Below are 6580 nucleotides of genomic sequence, written 5' to 3'. Positions count from 1 at the left end.
TTAATAACGCGTTAACTTTGACAGCTTTATATATGTATGTATGTAATATGTATTTGTAATGGCTTCAGAGGTTTTTGAGGAGTTAGGGTTGGGGTCTGGTTACCAGGGTCAGGTTGTTTGTCACTGTGGCGATGGGCTTTGTCAGAGTGTCCTGGATCTCAGCTGGCCAGAGCTGTCCTTGGCTTCTCCTTCATCTGTTCAGTTTGGTTCTGCAGCTCCTGCAACTCCCTGGGCTAGGGCGGGGTTGCAGGAGGAGGAGGACCAGAGGTATTGTGTCAAGCAGAAGAAGAGGAAGTAGAGGAGGAAGAGGGGAGAGAGAGCACTAGGCGGGCTAACGAAGCCACTGGTCCTCCATTCTCACACAGTCTTGTGTTTGGCCCTGCCTTCGGCCTGGCTGGCCCCTCCCCCTCTTCTTTAGCCCCACCTCCCTCTGCAGTGATACGAGCCAGTAGGAGGAGGGCGTTGAGGGTCTCCAGGTTGAAGTGAATTCTTTTGAAGTCCCAGTCCTTCACAGCAGCAGCAATGGTGGCATCCTTACTGGTCTTGTTGTTCCACTTGGCTGAGACTCCAGGAGCTGGCGGGGCAGGGGGGCAATGAAAGGGCTGAGGCTTCTGCAGGTTACAGCTGAACAAAAACAGAGACACAGGAAGGTCTGTCAACAGCTCATTCTTTACCTCAGACACATATATCCATGTATACATTTACAGTACATATGAGGACCATGTGTTTAAAAAGCCTCAAAATGAAAAAGCAGATAAGTGGATATTGAGAACTCATTCAGTTTCATCACTGCCAGTCTTTTCTCAGGAAATTAAATAAACTTTATCAAATTCACAGTTTTACATTTGTCAGTAATAAGTAATGTGACAGAAACACAACGTAGTGACACCTTTTCATGTTCATGTTTCATGTTCAGAGCTCAATGGATTTTTTGTCTGTCTGTTTATTGGTATGACTGAAGAGCAACTCAACACTTCATTAGCATCTCTGTTCAGTTCCATTGTTTTTGGTTGTAAATGTGAATTTAAGTTATTTAAAAACAACTGTAATACTAATGAGTAATGTCATATGTGAAGTGGTTTTTTTCTATCTTTAATCTGTTAATTAAGGGAGAAGTGTGTCAGAGTCATGTGTGGTGCGAGGCTGCTGTGTAGCATGCCATGCTAGAGGTTACCATGGAGACTATGTCAGCTAACATGGAGCATTTAGCATTTAGTGACTCACAATGGTGCTGAGAGAAACTCTGTGACTGCTCTGTTTCTCTGTAATTAAAGTTGCTGTGATGGGCAATAAACTGTTCAAACTCATCCCTAGCGGAGGTGTGTCCCTTCATCCTACACTTCACAACGCAGAACTGGATCCAGTCTGACACTCACCTGTGAGGTGCGCAGCCAGTATTTGAGGCTCTGTCGGCGGTGGATGTGCGACAGGATGAGGCGGTAGAAACCATGTTCACCTGCCAGGGTAGCAAAGCTCCACCCACTACAAAACAAAACAATAGAAAGAGTCCTGAGAAGTGACTGATCCCCATCTGAAGAGTCTGACACAGAAATACTCATCAGGCTGGAGTCACATCATTGTTTGAGACATTGTTAATTGAGAAATTGAGACAAGTTATTTTAGGTAAATGAAGATCATTACGTTATCACTGTGTTTTCCTCACTAATACCACTAGAAGACAAACGGCGGGTTTTAGAAGTATTTGTGAGGAAAAAGAAGGGTGTCCCGACTCTCTGGACACAGTGAGTCTCTGGACCATGTCAGGGTCAGTGACCTTCCCACTTTTTCATAATATATAACCTCCTCGGATATGTTCAGGACTTTAAACCTCTCTCCCTTTAATAAAGCTGTCAAGAGTAACATATTCCAGACTGGGCACCGCCATCTCTGAGCTGTAGAAATCTGGATCTATCTGTGGATCAATCAACCTAAATCTCTAAATCTCTAAATCTATCTATCTATCTATCTATCTATCTATCTGTTCTGACGTTAGTAGTCGCTCTGAGCAGCAGTTCATCAGTTTGACCAACGAGAGCTCAGAGCAAAACTAGAAACTGTTGCATTTTTACTGTATTCTCAACATATCTTTTACATAAATTAAAATGACAACAAGAAACATCAATATGTTTGTTGAAATTATATATAATCACAGACAGACAGACAGAATTATTTATGAATATATATATATATATATATATATATATATATATATATATATATATATATATATTATATCAATCATACATACTGACCTCGATGATGGCGAACACTGTTCCAGCAGGGAACCACTTTGTACCACTTGAATCCATGAATCTGTCTGATTTATATCTGCTTATGAACTCAGAGAGGTTGGACGTCAGAGTAGAGTTTTGAGCCAGGCCAATACCATAAACCAGAGACAATAATCAATAATCATTAAACAACAGGCCAATACCATAACCTTGAGACAATCATCAATAATCATTAAACAGCAGGCCAAACTATAACTTGGAGACAATCATCAATAATCAATAAACAGCAGGCCAATACAATAACCTGGAGACAATAATCAATGAACAACAGGCCAAATAGCAACCTGGAGACAATCATCAATAATCAGTAGCAGCAATATTCTCAGACTTGCTGCAGCTCTCACACAGAGATGATTATAATCAGTGTAATTTGCTGCCTTTTAACTCTGAATGCACAGGTTTAGTTTCCACACACGTCTACACATGTGCATGATGCTGTAATATCATAACTGATCTCAGTACAGTACAGTGCAGATCTGAGTCACAGACAGTTTACCTCACTCACTTTAGCTGTAGCTAATCACCAGTCAAAGATCCGGGATTATCCTCAATGATCAAACCTCCACATTAAGCTGCTGTCCTCTCTGCTTGAAGCTCCAGTCTTTTTCAACAGGACACGGTCACACCTACAAAAATGACAGAAATGAAAAAGTCAAAGAAGTTTCAGGGACAATACCCTGCTGCCACCACCAGAGGGCAGTAAATTACATGATGAACGCAAACAGGCATCAGAAGTTTATGGGATCCTCTCAGAGCAGCTTTCTGAGATCAGACATGAGGAGAGATATAACTTCAGTTCAGTATTGTTCTTTGTCTATTTTTAGCTTTAACTGGACAAACACTGCTTGCTCTGCTTGTCTTGACAGAATGCCACTGCTTAAGTAAAACATGAGTCTCATGTATGAGTCAAGATGGTGAAGACTCTTCAAACGTTATTATGGAGAGCCCGACATTTCCATTGTATACCTTATATCACTGTGTTTTTAACACTGAGGAGACACAGAATCATCTATTCCTAATTCATATTTCTGTGCAGGTAATGTGATGCACCTCTCTGTGTCACAGAAACAGCTCTGGTCATGCATTCATTACGTCTAGACTGGACTACTGTAATTCTTTATTGTGAGGATGTCTCAGTAACTCAGTGAGAAGCCTCCAGCTGATCCAAAATGCTGCAGCACAAGTACTGACAGGAACTAGGAAACAAGATCACATCTCTCCTGTGTTAGCTTCTTAGCATTGGCTCCCTGTAAAATCCAGAATAGAATTTAAAATCCTCCTCCTCACCTACAAAGCCATTAATGGTCAGGCACCGTCATATCTTAAAGAACTTATAGTTCCCTATTATCATAACAGGACACATTGCTCTCTAAACGCAGGTCTACTGTGGTTCCTACAGTTTCTAAGAGCAGAACTGGGGGCCGAGCATTCAGCAATCAGGCTCCTCTCCTGAGGAACCAGCTCCCAGTCTGGGTCCAGGATCAGCCCCCCTCTCTACCTTTAAGATCAGACATAAAACTGTCCTCTTTGATAAGTTAATTATAGTTAGGGCTGGCTCGGGTATGTCTTGAACCACCCCTTAGTTATGCTGCTACAGAGCTAGACTGCTGGGGGATTCTCATGATGCACTGAGCTCCCCCTTTCTCTGTCCCTCTCTCTGTCTCTTTGTTACTGGAGCATTATTACTATTATTACCACTGTTATTAATCATTATTATTGATAACACCATTACCTATCATATATACAGCTCTGGTCTCAGCTATGCCCCCCCCCCCCCCCTGTTGGAGGTTTCTTCCTGTTAAAAGGGAGTTTTTCTCTTTGTGGGAGCAGCTGGGTTTTCTCTATAAGAAAGTAAGCTCTTGACCTGACCCTGCAAAGTGCCTTGAGATAATTTATGTTACGATTTGGCGCTATACAAATAAAAATTTTATCTTTATTAAAATGTCTCCAAAACAGTCAACATATCACTTGGAGAGTTCAGATCTAGGCCCCTTATTTTGAACTTTATACTCTGCCCCACAGACACATCAAACATAAACATAACCTTCATTATCTATATAATAAACAGCCAGATATAATGACCTCAGCCTCAATGAAGATAAACATCAGAAACCAGATGTCATTTTTTATTTCTAATTAGTAGAAAAAGTAAGAAGAAATAGATTTGGTGCTAAGGGCAAAAAGACAAGAAATTTGGCCTAATCTTGATTCCTTTTAATCTTTTTTTTTTTTTAAGATATTTTTTTTGGGCATGTTTTGCTTTTATTGACAGGACAGTAAAGAGTGAGAGGAAAGGGGCAGAGAGAGAGGGGGAATGACACACAGGAAAGAGTCAGGCCGGTCGGGAGTCGAACCCGCACTTGCCTGCTAAGAACATCCGCTCATGTGGTATGCACCCTTACCACTCTGCCATCGTGCTGCCCTGGTCATTGGTTTTTTTATCACTTAAAAAACCTCATCACATGAAAAACTACTGCCTATCAAAACCAGATCTGTCCTTCTCTCTTGTCTTCATTGCTTCTGGTGAGGATGCCTTTAGTTATTATGGTTCTTTGGTTTCTAAAGACCTGAGAGCTACTCAGTCTTTATTTATTTTAAAGTTGTACTAAAACATGTCTTTTTACCATCACCTTTCAATAACATGCAATGTTTACTTTCTAAGTAAATAATCTATATGAGTCTTCCAGTACACTGGTGATGTAGAGGTTAAAAGGGTTAGCAGCTTCAAGGTCCTTGTGATGTCTCCCGATCACTGTACACAGACACCAAGTTTCCTGAGGAGACTGAAGTCGTTTGGCAGCATCCTCACAAACTTCTACAGGTGCAGCTTGTTCGGGAAGTATCTCTAGCCAGAGTGACAATCAGGTGCTTGATCTCCTCTCTGACCAAGACCCTTCTCCCTGATTGCTTAGTCCTTGTGTTTTTAGGAAGAGTCCTGGTTGTTCTTAATGTCTTCCATTAAGAATGATGGAAGCCACTGTGCTCTTGGGAACCTTCAATGCAGCAGAAATGTTTATAAGAGTTGAGCCGGTCGGGAGTCTCATGCATGAGCTCTGCAGCAGCTCTTCCTCCTCATGGTTTCTGCTCTGATCTGCAATATCAGCTGTGAGACCTGATATAGACAGCTGTGTGTCCAATCACCTGATTGGCCACAGATGAACTCCAGTCCAGGTGTATAAACATCTCAGAGATGATCCTTTTACATTTTACACTTCATACATTTGCAAGAATTTCTAAAAGTGTTTTCACCTCACCATTATGGGATACTGAGTGTAGAATGATTTAAGCATAAAACTCCAACATAAAATGTGAACACAGGAATGGGGTTTGAAGACTTTCTGAATGATCTGTAAATGGTGCTTATAGTGTGTATAGTATTTTATTTTTTCTCATCCCATCTTTATTACATTTTTTAAATCTTATATTCCATATTTTATACAAGTGGTGCTGTAATGGCTGAGCTGTCCTGTTTTCTTGTAAAACACATGTCATTGTCCTTCTGTTGAGATATTTATGACAAATAAAGCTGAACTTAACTTTCATAATTATTACTGGTAGTGATAATATTATCATTGTTAGTATTGTTATCATTTCAATGTTTACATTTACTCATTTGGCAGATGCTTTAATCCAAACTGACTTATAAGTGAAAGACAATCATAAAGCTACTGTGCAGTGGGAAACCTTTGTGTAAGTATTAGATACAACGTCTATTTAATTCCTGAACCATCTCTTAGTTATGCCGCTATAGAGTTAGACTACTGGGCGATTCCCATGATGCACTGGGCTCTCTCTCGCGACTACTTTATGCCTTTGTATTTTTTTTCTCTCCCTTTCTCTCTCTCTCTCTCTCTCTGTCCTCATTCTGCAGGTATCTCTGCCTCTGGAGCAGCGGGATCCAGATATACCACTACTCATCATTACTATTAACCACTGTTATCTGTCATTATTATTGATAACACCATTACCTGGATCTTGCGTGCCACGTGCTGCGGTAAGCGTATTGTGTCACTTCCGGTTGCTGGTGGTGTTGTTTGTTGCTGCTCTCCCTGAATTCATCTTATCCTAGTTGTATTTTTTCTTTTCTTTTTGTTTCTGTTGTACTGCCTAACTTCTGTTCGATTACTCTTAGCTCTCCCCTTTTAGCGAGCTTTTCATTAAAACACATCTGTTTACATGCTAGCTCTGTTAACCACTCTAGCTTAGCAGTTAGCGATGGCTTCTCTCTCTCCCTCTCACTCTCCTGCTCTCTCTTGCTCAGCCTGCTTCATGTTTAGTTACTCCTCTGC

This window comes from Trachinotus anak, unplaced genomic scaffold, assembly GCF_046630095.1.
Source record: "Trachinotus anak isolate AG129_WGS33_773 ecotype Australia unplaced genomic scaffold, CSIRO_AGI_Tana_v1 ptg000012l, whole genome shotgun sequence".
Lineage (NCBI taxonomy): Eukaryota > Metazoa > Chordata > Actinopteri > Carangiformes > Carangidae > Trachinotus > Trachinotus anak.
This window is presented reverse-complemented; position numbering follows the sequence as displayed.